This window comes from Lissotriton vulgaris, chromosome 6 (assembly GCF_964263255.1).
Source record: "Lissotriton vulgaris chromosome 6, aLisVul1.2, whole genome shotgun sequence".
Lineage (NCBI taxonomy): Eukaryota > Metazoa > Chordata > Amphibia > Caudata > Salamandridae > Lissotriton > Lissotriton vulgaris.
The window spans coordinates 1,122,956,120-1,122,973,715 of record NC_141694.1 but is presented as its reverse complement, the minus strand read 5'-3'; the positions used below and the strand labels follow the sequence as shown (position 1 = coordinate 1,122,973,715).

Genomic DNA, 17,596 nt, shown 5'->3' with positions numbered 1-17,596 from the left:
GGGGTAGGAGAGCAGGCACTGAGGGTGAGCAGGAAACCAAAGCTAAAGGAGTGAGCTAGTGAGGGACAACCACAGTGCGAAGGGAGGGAGTGGAGTGGAGGCTCTGAGGCAGAGCAGGCAACTAAAGCTATAGGAGGAGTGAGGTAGTGAGGGACTGCCACAGCGTGAGAGTGCAGAAGAGGAGCCGCGAGGGGCTAGTGTTGAAGACCAGCAGTAGAGGGGGTGGAGAGCAGGCACTGAGGATGAGCAGGAATCCAAAGCTACAGGAGGAGTGAGGTGGTGAGGGACTGCCACAGTGCGAGAGTGCTGAAGAGGAGCCGCAAGGGGCTAGTGTGGAAGAGCAGCAGTGGAGAGGGTGGAGAGGAGGCTCTGAGGGAGAGCAGGAAACCAATGAACACCTGGAATACAGTGAAGGGGTGATGGTAAGGGCGTGTTTAGGTGGGCGGGGTTAGCGAATAGATGGTTCTCCCACGAGGAACGTGACGGAGGCAAAAGGGGGGGGCAAATGAGACAGCAGGTGGAGGGCAGGACGTCCTAACAAAGTTTGTGAGGGAGAACGGTTTGAGGCGAGAGATAAAGAGGAGTAGTGACATGGTCTGGGCAGGGGGGCTGCTAAAGGGAGCCTCAAACGGGAGAGTGCACAAGAGGTGGGGTGGAGGTTAAAGTAGACTGCTGGGGAGGGGGAGATATGGGGAGGTCTGGGTTGGTGCAAAAGGAGGGATCCGGGAAAATGCTACTGAAGAAAACCAGTGGACGAGCTAAATGGAAAAGGAGCTGCTAGTGAGGGAGAGCAGTGGGAGGAAAGAGTACAACATGGGAGAGGATGGTGAGAAAGGGGGTGTTGGCTAGAAGGAGGCTAGCGAGGAGGGGGGTGAACGCTGGGGAAAGGAGGAGGCTGGTAGAGAGGACAATGGGGGGCAGAGGCTCGTGACAGAGCATGGGGAAGGAGAGAAGCCATTTCAAGCAGCTCGAGTGAGAGGGTGGGGGTATCGTTATTAAAGACCAGCCCAGAGTTGTGTTGAAAGTTAAAAAAAACGAGACACGGCCTACCGGCCGTGAAAGTGAAAGTACGGCCGGCAGGGGAGGAGAAAACCTTTGAAGAGCTGCTGGCGGCACCAAGCTGGGGAACAGATGGCTGAAGATTTGATGCTGTGCACGTGCATTTTAACTCATTGCGCTTGCGCATTGACCTAAAAGCGCACGTGCACTGCATCAAATCGCCACTTTGGTAAAACTCGGATAAGCCCCTATATCTCTCGCCAGCTCGAATGCGCAAGCGCATCGGCAGGCGAGAACTAAAAAGGAAAGAAATACTACAATTCTGAACCCAACCACTAGATGGCGGAATAACACACAGCACGTGAATCCAGAAAATTCTTCAAGCTGCAAAAGTACACCAACAGGTAAGAAACTATTCATTTTGCACCATTTAAATGACAGATAACAAACCATGTCCCTTTAGCGGTTGGCTGATATTTCTTAGTATTTTACTTTTCTAAATATCTTGGATATCTTGTATGGCTCCAAACGGGTTGCCCTTAAGAGTGCTTTACACTTTTGAAAAAACATTTGAAAGTAATATCGAAGGTGCGAGGGTGCATGATGGCCGCTGCTAGATTGTAGCGCACAGTCGCAATCTCTCCTTCTCCCTCCCTGACCTAGGATGGAGCTCTGATTAGGACGCTGTGGACCCCTGGAGGCTCGGAACTTCTGGCGGCAACAAGGCAAATGGATTTCGGGACCGCAAGCTGGCTAGCATTTCCAACAGCCTCACTAATCTCAATCATCCAGATCGGCTTTATAAGGATTGCCGCATTTCTTTCTCGGAAAAGAGCAGCACACACAATGCCCCCCCGTGTCCCCAAGCAGGTGAAAGAGCAAAAGGAGCCGGGGAACCCCAACAAGAGAATGACAAGTAAAGACACCCCAGCCCTGGGTGCGGCTCAGCGCTCTTCAGGCACGGCTCTGGGGGCTCCCATTACAATCTCGAAAAAGAATGGGGAACAGCACGGAAATGTCAGCGAGGCCGCGATCATTGATAATGCCCGAAACTCCCCGCTACAGAAGCTCACAAAAGACAGTAGCAAATCCAAGGACGCTGCAATGCGACAGCCTACCGTGGTTGAAGCCTTCACCGCCAATGTGCCGGAGCTGTCAGATGCTGACGTGGGGAAAGTGAAGAGCGAAAGCGGCACCGTCCTCGAGGACGCCGATAGAAATGTTGCCAAGCAACGCCCAGACTCAGCAGCACTAGCTCTGTCTAGTGAGCAGAGGAGCGGCAAGGCAGGCCCTGGAAAGGACTGGGGAGCCCAGAAAGCGCTCCCTGACAATATTGGAACCCTGGCCATGTCGCTTGTGGGCAATAAGGAGGAACTGAGAGTGCAGACCATTGTGAAAGCCGGTTTTAACACTCCATATCAAACTGTGAGTACGTGGGGATGTGACCCACTCCTGGCAAGTCTGGATGATGCGACGGTTCTGCAACAGCAAGGGTTACCAGAGAGAGGGGGGGTGGCTCACCTGAGGGAGACTGTTTTTTTTCTCTGAACGAGGACTCCGAGTCTTTGTTATCTAGCGAAGCAAGCTCAGGTGAGAACTCAGACTCAGGGACCAGTGCTTCCAATATAAAGAGCATGCAGAGGAAGCGAAGGTCTAAAATTAGAGTTAACCCGCCTGGGAGCCCCTCGGATACCACTAAGAAATTAGTCTGGGACTATTCCGCTACCTCACAAATGTACCAGGATGGTACTAATTCACTCAGCCTAGAAGGGGAACATCCCCCCCCGCCTCAGCCCGCCTCACTGGAGTTACTGTTTAGCACTTTAAAGCAGATTCAGAGGGACGCAAGGATGGAGAGCTGCAGGGCTAGGCAGGCAACAAAAAAGATAGAAAATTTACTGAGGAAAATGAACAAATTGTATGAAGAAGTGGCGGACAGTGTGACACAGGTCGAGGAAAGAACGGGAAGGTTGGAGGATGATGTTAGCAGCTGGCAGACTTTTAAACAAACACAAGAAAAGATGGAGGAGGACGTTCAGTGGAAGTGGGAGGATTTCGAGAATCGGCAGCGGCGGAACAATATAAGACTACTGGGTGTGGCCGAGGGGGTGGAGGGCAAGATGTCAGGTTATTTGTTGTCAATTTACTGAAGGGCGCCTTTCCAGAATCACCAGCCTGGCAGTGGGAGAATGAAGTTCAGATAGCGCATCGGTTTCCATTTACACTGAGGAAAGGGCATAGGGGGTCGCAAGAGGGTATGCCCAGGGCAATCCTGGTCTATGTGGGTAATTACCTGCTTAGACAAGAAATTATGGACAAGGCAAAGCCGGAGTCTAAGCGCTCATTTAAAGACATCACTTTTTTTTGCCAGACCCGACTTCTGCCACGCTACTGTTGAGAGAAGATGGAGGCTAAGGCAGTTAATCTCTCCCTTGCAGGCCCTAGGGTCGGAGGCAGGTCAAAATGTTTTTTTCAGAAGGTAAAGCACAACAGTACATGGAGGAATTAAAGGGACAGAAGGGTGGTTGAATTGCTTAAGTTAAGGCACAGGGCAAGGGACTCTGGGCTACACAGGGGCTTTTTTAGGCCGGGTCATAAGTTGGCCGTGTTGGTTTGGTTCAGGGGTCAGGGGGTATCCACAATGAGGCTTGATTGACATATGGGAGGGAGATGGTTGCGATGGCTGCAATCCAAAAGCGGTCACTCATAGGTCATTCTTGACCTATTTGCCTGTAAGGGGAGGGGAAGGTGGCTCTGGGGGGAGGGATGGTGGGAGGGGCAGGAGGGGTGGAGGGTTGGGGGAGGGAGGGGGCTTAAGTGGGGTGTTAGACCTGACATCATTGGCGTGAGTCTGCCTTGCATTTTTGACGGATTGCCTCCTCTGTTTTAATGTTTTTGCTGGATTTATGCTTTGGGCACTGTGCCACTGCTAATCAGTGCCACAGTGCAAGTGCTCCCCATGTTAAATTGATATACTGATTGGATTCCATGATTGGGTTATTTTATTTATCTATCAGCCCCTAGTACAGTGCACCATGTGTGCCCATGGCTTGTAAATCAAATGCTGCTGGTGGGCCTGCAGCACTGGTTGTGCCACCCACAGAAGCAGCTTCTAAAGTGTGTCTCAGGTCTGCCATTGCAAGGCCTGTGTGCAGTCTAGCACTGCCAAGTCGACTTGGCCAAGTGCACCCACTTGCCAGTCCCTAAACCTTCCCTTTGCTTCATATTAGACACCCCTATGGTAGGCCCAATGGCAGGGTGCATTGTAACTATAAGGTAGGACATGCTCTGATGTGTGTAGCATGTACTAATAGTGAGTTACGGCCATTTTCGTTTTTCACTATTGAAGGTTACCTGTTCTCATAGGCCATAATGGGCAGTTAAGATTATTACATTCTTATAATCCTAACGGACTCGGGGAACATGGTAGAAATACGAATTTAGTATGCCTGAACTCAGAATAATAAAATGTATCTTTTAGTAAAGTATCTTTTAATATTCTGTGTTTGCAAATACCACTTTTAGAAAGCAGGTATTTGCTTGCCTAATCATTTGAGCCTGCCTCTGATGGGTTGTGTATTCCTTGTCTGGGTTTGTGTGTGACAGGGCTGGGAAATTCCAGGAGACAGCCTGGGGCAGCCCAGTGGTGAATAGAGAGATCGGCATCTAGATGGGAGGGAGGAGTTTCACCTGGGACCTGAATAGGGCTGGGAACTTCCCTCTACAATGATGGCTCCAGCCCCTGTGGCTTGTCTGATGTCTCTGCCCTGCACTGTGAAAGGAGAGGAGGAATCATGTCAACAGAGTGCTCCAGAGCTGAATTTTCCGTCCCCTGTGCCGTCTCAACCTCCTGTGGGGCGTCTGATGTCTCTGCCCTGCACAGTGAAAGGAAGAAGAGTCATGTAAACAAAGTGCTCAGGAACTGGTTTGGACTAGGCAGAGGCCTCTCTGCCTTCAGAGAACAAAGGATTTTGGGGTATAAATATTGGGACCCTGCTCCCAAGAGATTAGATCACTTCTGGAACAAGAAACCTTTCTGCCAAGGCGAAGAACCAGGGAAGCTGCAGGAGTTTGGACTGCCCCTTTGCCAGTGTGCTGTTTGCTGGGTTGGCCTGCAGTGGTTGCTTCATTGCCAAGGGAAAGGAGAAGGAACTTTGTAAGGACTTTCATCTACAGAATATTCTCCAAGGGCTTGAACTGTGCTTGCCTCCTGCTGAAGTCTCAGGGACAAAAGACTTCACCTCCAGCTCACTCCTGAATTTCCTTGCTGGGAATTCTGACTTCAGACACTTGTGTGCCGCTGGGAGCTGGAAGCCCGATGCATCGAGAAGAAGCATGTCGCCGCTGCAGCTGAAATCATCGCAACGCCGGAGAAGCGAGCCTTCGCCGCATCTCCCTGGAAGCGTATGTTCATCGAAGCTGTCTGCTGTCGCATCACAGGAAGGACGCAACCGTTCCCCCGGATCACGGAACAGACGCATCTCCCCTTTAGCGAGCCTTTTGTTTACTTTGCGTTACACATCCAGGTACTTTGTTGAGAACTTTGTCGCATTTACCAACAACTTGAATTAAGAGACTTTAATCATCTTTTAAGTAATCTTAAGTGTAGTATTGTGGATTTTTGTCGTTTGTGGTCTTGTGTTAAGTCTATATAAAGAATACTTATATTTTAAAAACCTGTGTTGTGTCCATCTGTAGTGTTTTCACTGTATTACTGTGTATAATCACAAATGCTTAACACACTGCCTCCGAGATAAGCCTGTCTGCTCGTGCCAAGCTACCAAGGGTTATTAAGGAGTGTAATCCCCTTATCCGGACTTAGAAGTAAGGGTCCCTATTTGGACAAAGGTGATAACTCTTGCCAACTAGAGACCCCCAGATCTAACATGGGAGAACACCCAGCAGACACAGCACACTTTTCTAGTTTTTTCAAGGTACGGATGGGAAAGGCAGGACAGCAATATGATATATTCTAATGAGCATCCGGATTGCATCATTAAATGTCTGCGGTCTCAATGATGGCACTAAAAAGCTGCGGGTGGCAGCACTCCTTAGGTCAATGCATTTAGATCTTGCTTGCCTACAGGAGACACACATAGAAGGGACAAAAGGCTACCTCCTGGAGCAGCTGGGACTCTCGGTGCTGGTGCATACAAAGCAACGGTCAAAAACTCGGCGAGTCACTGTACTTGCTAAAAGAGGGGAGAAAATAGTCACGAGAAAGGACGAGGATCAATGAGGGAGGTGGGTCCTACTCGAATGTACTACTAAGGACGAGACCTTCACCTTAGTATCAATCTATGGGTCTACTGAAGATGACCCAGATATTTTTGAGTATTTGGATGCGAAACTACCCTTATGGCCAGAACCTATCATTTATTGTGGGGACTTCAATATCAATGGGTTGACTGGTTTGGGCACAGAGGTGGGGCAGACCTATACCGGCCATTAGAAAAAGACTTGTCGCGCAATAGTCAACTTGGCATATCATCAACTCTTTAACAGACCTTTGGGCTTGGTTTGTTCCGGGAGGCACTGGCAGTACATTTTATTCAGCACCACACAGGATCTCCGTGAGATTGGATAATTTTTTAGTATCTAACTCCCTTACTGCAAGAACACGGATAGAAAAACAACCACGAATAATCTCCGATCACAATCCTCTAATAATCACTCTTAAGCTAGGGAGGTCGCTAACCGGGAGAACAACTGGACTTTTGAGAGGGCATTATTAAAGGATGAACCATATGTTAATCATATGAAGGAGTGGATTAGAACATACTTGGAGATGAACAGAGGAAGTACCTCCTCCGGTATTGCTTGGGATACTTTCAAAGCAGGGGCACAAGGGGAGACTTTGAGCTACACACTATATAAGAAAAAACAGGAAAAGCTTATTAAAATGTTGGCTGAGGAGGAGTTGAATGTCGCTATACAGCAAAAAGTGCCCCTCGAGCAAATACTTCTTAAAATTGCAGTCGGTAAAGCTGAGGCAAGCGAGAGTATCGCAAGCAAAGCAGCAGCTAGTTTTTTGGTAAAAAAAGAAAGGTGCTATGAATTAAGTGAGAGAGAAGGGGCCATTCGGTCAATACGTACAAGACAGAAAATGGCAGCAGGGGAAATAAAGGAGATTTTAGATGATAGAGGAGATGTAGTTACAGACTCCGGGGCAATACGGGAAGTCTTTAGACTTTTTTATGCGGCATTGTATAATCAAAACAAAATAAGTGATGTAGCACCCATTCAGGAATACTTAAAGGACATTCTACACCCGGTTCTCCCTGAGGAGGAGAAGATAGCTCTGGATCTCCCTATATCTCTAGATGAGATGGTTTCTGAATTAAAAAACCTCCCCTCGGGTAAGGCGGCAGGTCCGGATCAGATACCGACTGAATTTTACAGAAATGTTCAAGGTGTGTTAAGTAGGGATATGCAGGCTACAATGGTACAAGCGCAACAAGGAGCCTCCATTCCAAGCTCCTGGGGGGGGCGATATGGTAGTAATCTTGAAAAAGGACAAACCACCATCAGAACCAGGATCTTATAGGCCCATAACACTTATGAACGCTGATGCAAAGATGTTTTCCAAAATACTTGCTATGAGGTTAGGCAGGGTGATCGAGGGCATGGTTAGCCCCACGCAGCATGGCTTCACACCGGGAAAGGGAACATATTAGGCAAATGTTTACCCTCTTTGATGCAGCGGAGGTCTCGGGGGACCCAGTGGTTGTATTGTTACTCGATGCAGAGAAGGCATTTGATAGGGTCTCCTGGGACTACCTCTGGAGGGCCATGAGGTGGGGCGGTATAGGGAAAGGATATATAAAGGTTATACAGGCTCTTTATAGGGATCCTGAAGACTGACTGAGAATTAACAAAGGATACACCGCCCGCTACAGATCAAGCGAGGGACGAGACAAGGGTGTCCATCCTTACCTCTTCTATTCGCTCTGTATATGGATCCATTGCTACACAGACTGGAATATAATAGGATCTTCCCTTTAGGTATGCATGGGCAGGAGTTTAAAACCTTCGCTTACGCAGATGATGTCGCAATTTTCACATCAGCACCAGTCACTGCTATTGAAGAGGTAGACGCAGAAGCCTGGGTATTTGGGCAGGTTTCAGGGTATGCGCTCAACAGGGCTAAAACCCAGATAATTAAAAATGCTATCGCGGTTTGCGTGGATGATATTTATTTTATTTATTTATTTATTTATTGAAATTTATTGAGCGCGGCGAATACCCGTAGGCGTCTCGGCGCTGACTTAAGGGATGGATCAGTGGTTAAGAAGACCTTACACAAAGTAAAACTATTGGTCAAATAACCAAGTCTTAAGTTGTTTGCGAAATATGAAGAGGGAAGGGCTAGTCCTGATATGAGGAGGAAGGGTGTTCCAGAGTTTGGGGGCGGCAACCAGAAAGCGCCTGTCACCCCAAGTAACTGTTCTAGTACGAGGCACTACTAGGTGATTGTGATGAGAGGAGCGAAGAGAACGGGTTGGGATATAGTGATGAAGATTATGTTTAAGGAAGTGGGGGCCTTGGTTATTGAGTGCCTTGTAGAGAATACACAATGATTTGAATTTGATACGGCTGCGTATCGGAAGCCAGTGAAGGTGCCTGATAGTGTTTGAAACCGATGCAAACTTGGGAAGTCCCGCCAGCATCCGGGCGGCAGCATTTTGAATTGACTGCATCTTGTTAGTCACCCGGGATTGTGCATTTAGAAATAGAGCATTGCAATAGTCCAGTGCGGACAGGACTAGTGAGCTGACCAGAGTTCTCCCAGCGGTGTCAGGTAGGTAAGGTAGTATTTTCCTGATCATTCTAAGTTTCATATGGGCAGTTGCAGCAGTCTTATTGGCATGTGCCATAAAATTTAGACCTGCGTCAAAAATGATGCCCAAATTTCTGACTTTAGGAGCTGGGCTGGGAGGAGTTCCAAACGATGTTGGCCACCATACTGGAGACCAGCTCGGAGAAAGGTGACCGAAGATGACCACTTCAGTTTTATCTGAATTGAGTTTGAGACAATTCGTGGCCATCCAATCACCTATGGCCACCATGCCCCTGGTGAATAACTTGGCCACTTCTTCCCCATCCCCTTTGATGGCCAGTACCAATTGGGTGTCGTCGGCGTAGGAGGTCAGGCTCATCCCAAAAGCTTTGATGACACTGGCAAGGTCCGACACATAGATGTCGAAGAGTGTCGGACTTAGGGACGAGCCTTGGGGGACCCCACACGGCAAGGACACCTTGGAAGATTGGTATGGTCCAAGGGATACCGCCTGAGTTCTGTTAGCCAAAAATGATACAAGTAGGTCCAGCGCTGTTTCATGGACCCCTAATCGTTCGACGCGGTCGGCCAAGATCTTGTGGTCGACCGTGTCGAAGGCCGCAGAGAGATCCAGCAGGACCATGACTGCTGTCCCCCCCTGATCTCGTATGGCTCGGATATCGTCTGCCGCTTTTAGGAGGGCGGTTTCCGTGCCATGACATTTACGAAAACCGAACTGAGTGTTGTCAAGCAACTGGTGCCGCTCAACAAACTCCGACAATTGTTGGTTCATACCTTTTTCTATGACCTTGGCCAGGAAGGGGAGACTGGCTATCGGCCGATAGTTTTTTAGTTCATCTTTGTTAAGATTGAATTTTTTTAGTAGGGGTTTAACCAACGTATGTTTCAAGGAGTCAGGAAAAGTGCCCGATCTGAACACAGCGTTACAGACCTGTGTAATGACCGGAATCAGCGTGTCCATAACTGGTGTAAGCACTTTGAGCGGGCAAGGATCCAGTGCTGACCCTGTTTTAATCCTTGAGATGAGGTTCTGCGTCTGGTCCATAGTGAGGTCAGCGAAGCGTGTAATTATATTGTCACGCGGCGTAGGAGGAAGGGGATGAGGATCGATATTGGTGTTTAGGGAGAAAGCCTGGAAGATATCATTGACTTTTGTGAAGAAAAAATCAGATAGGGCATCGCAAAGATGTTGTGAAGGAGGGGGTATGAGATCCTGCGTAGCACCTGACAAACGCTTAGTTATATCAAATAGCTCCTTACATGAGTTTTTTGCCTTGTCTATTTGTTCGGCATAGTAAGCTTTTTTTGCCTCCGCAATCATGTGTTTGTACCGAGTGAGTGACTCTTTATATAGTATTTTACTCTCAGGGTCATAGTGCTTTCGCCAGAGTCTTTCTCTTTGTTTGTTAGTTTGTTTCTGCTTTTTAAGTTCGGCAGAGAACCAGGGTGCGTTGGGGGAGGCTCGATTCTGGGAAACAGATTTTAGTGGCACTAATTCCTGTGTGGCCTGACTAAGCCAGTTATGAAATTGATCTGTGGCGACATTGGGATCATCGGACAACAGAGGCGGAGTTCTTACCAGGAGCGTATTAAGTGTCTCCAGGTTTAGGTCTTTCCATGCCCTCACCTGTTTGGGGGCATGGTTAGCCGCTCGCGTCTTGTGGGTATCGGGAATGGCTAACTTGCTTGATATAACATGGTGGTCGGTCCATGGCATAGGAAGGAGAGCTAAGATGTGTAATGTCTCCAAATTGGTAAATATGCCGTCAAGGGTGTGACCGGCCTCGTGGGTGGGGGCAGAAATAAGTTGATGCAACCCTAATGTTTCCATGTCCGATAAGAGACTAGCTGTATCGGCGTTGCTGGCCTTTTCGAGGTGGAAATTGAAATCCCCTAGCACCATGCAGTGATCATCAAGTGCTATGGATTCCAAGATCGACCCCAAGCTGGATAGGAAGGGGGCGCGTGCTCCTGGCGGGCGATATATCAGTACGCCTTTGAGGTTAAAAAGGGGAGTGAGTAGAATACTGAACATTATCGCTTCACAGGTAGTAGATGGTATAGTTGCGGTCCTAATAGGGAGATTATCTCTGGCGATAATAGCAACCCCGCCTCCTCTCTGGCCTATTCTGTCCTGCCTATATATCGTGAAACCTCTGGGGACCGCTATGACTAAGTCAGGGTCTGATGCGCCATCCAGCCAGGTTTCAGTTATGAACAGCAGATCTAGGTGGGAGTCTAGTATAAGATCGGCGATTTCTTGCCTGTGTCTGCACATAGAACGCGCATTAATAAGTGCCAGGATGAAGGTGGCATTAGGAAAGGACGGATAGGTGGGAGCCATAATCCCGGTGTTCACAATATTCATAGAAAAGGTACAGTGTGAGCAGTAGAGGGAAAAAGGAACATTGGAGTAGGTACCTGGATCATATCTGTGACAACATTTACTGCTAGGTGGCCGTAGTGCCGTAAGAAATGCCGGCGAATAGATCAGTCTCGATGTAGAGGCGGAGGGACTGGCACTCAGCGCGGGCCAAGCGCGGACGGGCGCAGACGGGCTGGACTTAGGCGCGACTTCGGCGCGCTGCCGGCGCGCCCGCTGCGCCAGCCCGCTGCGCCGTCTGGTGATAATGCACATTTATAGGCAGTGTAGGAGGTAGACGAGGGAAGGAGGCAGCCAGCGACTAGAGCGCTGACCTGCCTACCTCCAAGATGGCGGCCGTCTATCGCCCCAGCACCTAAATCGGCTGGCAAGCGAGGACGTCGATAATCAGGTCAAGGTAGGCTTTATGAGCGCTACGGAGAAATGTGGATCATCCTGTACAACAAAAAGTCAATTAAAATGAGCAAATGACAAATTTTTCAAATCACGAGTAAACTATGTTAAAATTGCAGGTAGCGGTCAAATACACAATTCGAGAGTCAGCAGTTCAATATAGAGCCCTCTAACATCACCAGCACCCTTAGGTCGGTGTGGCTTGATTCCCCAGCGTTTTTAAGCCTTTCTGGGAGGGAAGGAGGCAGCCAGCGACTAGAGCGCTGACCTGCCTACCTCCAAGATGGCGGCCGTCTATCGCCCCAGCACCTAAATCGGCTGGCAAGCGAGGACGTCGATAATCAGGTCAAGGTAGGCTTTATGAGCGCTACGGAGAAATGTGGATCATCCTGTACAACAAAAAGTCAATTAAAATGAGCAAATGACAAATTTTTCAAATCACGAGTAAACTATGTTAAAATTGCAGGTAGCGGTCAAATACACAATTCGAGAGTCAGCAGTTCAATATAGAGCCCTCTAACATCACCAGCACCCTTAGGTCGGTGTGGCTTGATTCCCCAGCGTTTTTAAGCCTTTCTGGGAGGGAAGGAGGCAGCCAGCGACTAGAGCGCTGACCTGCCTACCTCCAAGATGGCGGCCGTCTATCGCCCCAGCACCTAAATCGGCTGGCAAGCGAGGACGTCGATAATCAGGTCAAGGTAGGCTTTATGAGCGCTACGGAGAAATGTGGATCATCTTGTACAACAAAAAGTCAATTAAAATGAGCAAATGACAAATTTTTCAAATCACGAGTAAACTATGTTAAAATTGCAGGTAGCGGTCAAATACACAATTCGAGAGTCAGCAGTTCAATATAGAGCCCTCTAACATCACCAGCACCCTTAGGTCGGTGTGGCTTGATTCCCCAGCGTTTTTAAGCCTTTCTGGGAGGGAAGGAGGCAGCCAGCGACTAGAGCGCTGACCTGCCTACCTCCAAGATGGCGGCCGTCTATCGCCCCAGCACCTAAATCGGCTGGCAAGCGAGGACGTCGATAATCAGGTCAAGGTAGGCTTTATGAGCGCTACGGAGAAATGTGGATCATCCTGTACAACAAAAAGTCAATTAAAATGAGCAAATGACAAATTTTTCAAATCACGAGTAAACTATGTTAAAATTGCAGGTAGCGGTCAAATACACAATTCGAGAGTCAGCAGTTCAATATAGAGCCCTCTAACATCACCAGCACCCTTAGGTGGGTGTGAAGGTCGGTCATCTATCTAGGGATTAGGATTTCAGCAGATTTGGGCAGTCAGTAGACCAGAATATTGAGCCATTGATCAATGAAGTGAAAGGGGATCTTAACAGGATACATAATCTTCAGTTGTCATTAGTGGGCCGTACAAATGTGATAAAGATGATCATTTTGCCTAAATTTCTTTACTTGTTCAGGGCGATTCAACTTTTTTTTTGTTTTAGGCCAAATGGTTTCGGGCATTAGAACATATTTTGAACATATTTATATGGGCCCATGGCAAAACAAGGAGGGCATATTGATACATTACCCTTCCCAGGGAAAGAGGGGGGATGGGGGCCTCCGGATTTTAGAATGTATTACTGGGCAGTGGCACTTCAGTACATGCAGGGGCTACTGGGAGGAGCAAAGAGATTCGGAAGATCGATCTAGCTTCACTAATGTATATGCTATGGTGTTAGGGACAGAAGCGAGGAATTGCTTTTTTAATTGCAAGGATTTTAGTTATTATAAAAGAACAAGGTTCAAGACAATGCAGGCGGTGTATAAGATATTGGCAGCCTTCTCAAATAAGTTTGGCCTCAGAAGATTTAACAGTTATAATCGCATGCTTAAGAATGCATCTCTTCCAGGGGAGATGTTTAGGGATCCAGTGATGGTGGAAATGGGGGGGAACATGGAATCCAGAAATTAGGTGACCTTATGGGCCCCAGCGAGGTACTTCAGTTCTGTGAACTACAGGCTGTTTATGGTATTGATAGGAGGTGTTTTATTAAATATTTGCAGGTACGTTTCATTTCCAATAAACACGGTGGGCCTTTAGGGTTCAGTAATGATAAAATCTTGGATATTATTGAAAGCGGGGGAGACTGTACTATTCGTAGATTTTATGCAGAACTTATTGCAGCTAAGCCAGATGATCTAGGGAAATTTGGCATAAAATGGGCAGATAAACTAGGTACTGATCAGGATTGTTTTCAGGATTCACTAGACCTGGGACGGACACTACTCTGCTCAGCCGCACAGCAGGCACAGCACTATAAGACGATATATTCTCTATATCCGACTCCTGCAAAGATAGCTCAGTGGGGGGGGGGTACCTCGGGTACTACTTGCCCTCGCTGTGATTCCATGGAGGCAGATATAATCCATATTTTGGTACTTGCCCGCAGTTGAACACACTTCATAGAGCAGTTGAGTTGTTTCTTGATAGGTCCTTGGGGATAAAAACTACTCCCTCATCAGTTTGGATCATATTTGGGGTTAATGTAGGCTCTGAAGGCCCCCATGAGGAATTTTTATTTATGGCCATGTCTGTCTTGCGGATGTGTATTGCTAAGGCATGGCTAAACAAAGTGCCCCCTACGCTACATCAGTGTTTAGCCAGGTTGCTTGCTGCCAATAACCTAGAGAATGGAATTTATGCAAGGAAAGGCAGAAAGGGTAAACTGCTTGGGAGGAGAATTTGGAGACTCATTGAGGAGTGGAAAGAGGGCCTTAAAAATACACTTTAGGCGTGATTTTTTTTCTCCTCTTATATATTTTTTCTATTTTTTCTTTATCGTTTTCTATATGGTGCCCTTCTTATTTGGGTATTTCTCAATAGGGTACTTTTTGATGTCTAATTGTGCGGAAGGAATGTATATAATGTATGGTAATTTTACCTGTGCTGTGCTGTAACACAAAAATCTTAATAAAAAAAAGATTAAAAAAAAATGAAAGTAATATCAAAACTGTTATGAGGAGTTTGCAAAAATGTAATGAACAAATTTCTCTTATCACAAGAAAAAGTATCTTGCTGACTACAAGCACAGTTTGGAAATGTAAATGTGCTTTTTAATTCGGATTCCGTAAGAGTACAGTTTCTCATTGTTTGCTATCTGATATGCCCTTCAAACCGACATTCTTGAATGTGACAATTAATTTAAGATGGACATTTTAAGCTAAGAATAGTTTAAGAAGTTTATGGACTAGTCTCTATCTAGCAATACATTTTCTTACAGCACTTTTTTCTACCACAAATGCTGGTAATCACCCTTAAGATTGAAGAGATGGCTGCATGCCATGGTTGCAGTGAGCAGTGTCTAAACTTGAGTAATCCTCATGCTACTGTCACTTTCTTTGATGTATTCTATTTTTGGTGCAAGACCTCGTCCTCACACTCCGTTTTTTGCTGAACAGTTCTTTATTGAGAATTCCAATATAGTATGAAAGCTGGATCAAGCATTAACCAAATTTCCCATCATGAGCTGTCAGATAAGCGCAGAATAAGGACCAATAAACTGCTCTTTCAAGTAGTTCTAAGATAGTACAAGGATTAAAAAAAGGAAGAGGTAAATAGTGAGGAAGAGAGAAGACTGTGTGTGAGAGTGGTGGAAAGTACTTAAATGTATGCATACTCCAAGGATGCAGTGTCATCTTGCTGAGCATTATCAATGTTTGCTGTTGCATACACATTGAATTAAAGTGTAACTGTATTAAAGGGATGATAAATTCAAGCTGAAAGCAAGTACTGCTAATTGTCTCTCTCTGAGAGGAATCCACACACATACATATAGTAAAAAAATGAATTTGAAATTGATAAGTTACGGTTTACTGAGCTCGCTGTAGCTTGTGCCCCTGCCAATTACTTCTCCTTACCCCAGATATATCCCTAATGACAGGTTAAATTGGATTTTTCAGGAATGCAGTAAAATCCCCCCCATAACAACCTTCCTCATATTGTACAAAGCAGCAGATCCTGAAGGAGTACCTCAGGACCTCACGGTAAAGCCATGTTTTTAAACCAATTACTGTGGTACCCGTGGCCGAATTTTTCTTTTTCAAATGTTTACCTATGAGTGGGTCCTCGTTAGAAATGTATGGAGGTTAATTGTGTCCCTACTGTGCCCGCTTGAACTTTTTATAATTAAAAACAACACAATTTCCGAACACTGGGGCCAAATCCCAGAGTTCTGGAATGGTGATTGCAAAATTTTTTTCTAAGATGCGGCCAGCCAATCCGATTACTCTGTACCAGTACTAAAACAGCTTATAGGGGATACAGCTTCCTCAGGTAATCACAAGGCCCTATTTTTAAAATGTTTGGTACCGCATGACCTACTTGTTTTTTTAGCCCCTTCATACCTATCTGGATCACCAGTTTAAATCATCTATATCAACTGAACAGATATACGACAAATCAGAAAAGGTTTGCTGTGAGAGTAAAATTCTAACTGCTTTGCCAAAATTGGTGTAATTCTATTCCACTGTTTTTTCTGTATCTGAGAGCAAACTTTCATATGGGAAATCATTGTTTTTGGACCCATTTTTAATTTTCAAGCGGGGGGGGGGGGTAGGGGGGTGAATTGAAATTCATTTATTTGCAACAAAAACTATAACACGTTTTGCTGCTACATGGCCTTGGCCAAAACACAGAGTGCCATTTTGTAAGTAATATCTCTCGTGGTTGGAGGACAAGGCATCTCTCTCTGGAAGGGCTCACTGATGGATGACTCTGAATACCTGTACGGAGCCAGTCACTCAAAATTACTTTACCCTGGGCTATGCTAAAACTATAAAAAAAAAACAGTTTCTTATAGTATAGACTTGGTCTGTTACCCTGCATACAACAGCTTCCACCCTGGCAAAATAAGAAAGCGGGCTTTACGTGCCGCCTATGTGGTTCAGCGCCAGAAGATCTGAGGCATTTACTATGTTCTTCTACATAACTTTATGTTAAAACATCCATTTATTCAGCGAGGGGTACGCACCAGGAGGCAGGGAGTGCTGGCATGTTTTGCATCTAACGACCCACAATTGAATTACTGCTTAGTAAAATTTCTGAGGCTTTGCGAAAAGAAAATGGCAGGAACGTAGTTACTAAACAACCTAGTCGTATGGAATAAATGCAAGACCACAAGGAGGCTTGAAGAGGTCCTTTTATAAACCTTCTCACTGAATATGGGTATAACTAGGGAAAGGAAGTAAGGACAGGAATTAAGTATTGTTTGCTTCTAATGAACTACAACCGTGCTGTTAGCCAGTATAGTTGCTGAGGTTATACCAAAATGAACTGCCAGTACAACAGCTGGCAATGATTTCAGTTGGTTATAAACAGTTGCAACCCTTAATATGAAGTCCTGAACAGAATGCTCTCTGTTTGGCACAAATGTCCTTTACTCAAGCCGAAAGCACTTCTATGCACGTTGAAGAACTTTGTTACAGTCAATAAAGAAAAATCACTGACTGGAAAGAAGTACCTCAGCTTCTAAACAATATGTGCAAAGTCGAAAATAATGTGGCTGGGAAATTTTGTGTCCTCTCGTTTATTTATAGCACAGTTTTAGAAAGAATTATAAACATAAGATATATGAAGTATGGAGTTTTATATGTATATTCTGATTTTAAATGAAATTAATTAACTATGCAAATAAAAAAAAACTTGAAACTTTAAGCTTGCAGTAATATTTAAGCATTTACACTTCCTGAATAGAAACAAACAATGTACAACATAGTCAACAAGGCAAACAAATTAAAGACATAGTGTCACTTTTTATGTGAAGGTAAATAAATTGGGGAGTTCAAAGAATTAGACAACCTTGATTTAATGCTCCGATGAAATTGGTATTCATTGCAGTTTACACGATGTATTGAACCCTAAGAAAGACTTACTTTGAAATCTCAATGGCAGATGTTCTGCTGGAATTACTATTGGAATAAATAAAATGAATATTGTAACCACCACTCGTACATTGAAATTGAAATTTCTTACTTAGTTGTACTTTCTGCATTAACACAGTACCGTCT

The 17,596-nt window shown here is 45.9% G+C and overlaps 1 protein-coding gene across 1 annotated transcript in view; it reads left to right on the top strand.

The window, feature by feature from the left end:
• Positions 1 to 17,596, top strand: part of TMEM87B (transmembrane protein 87B) — a 317,565-nt gene that overhangs the window by 176,026 nt on the left and 123,943 nt on the right. The window lies entirely within an intron of this gene.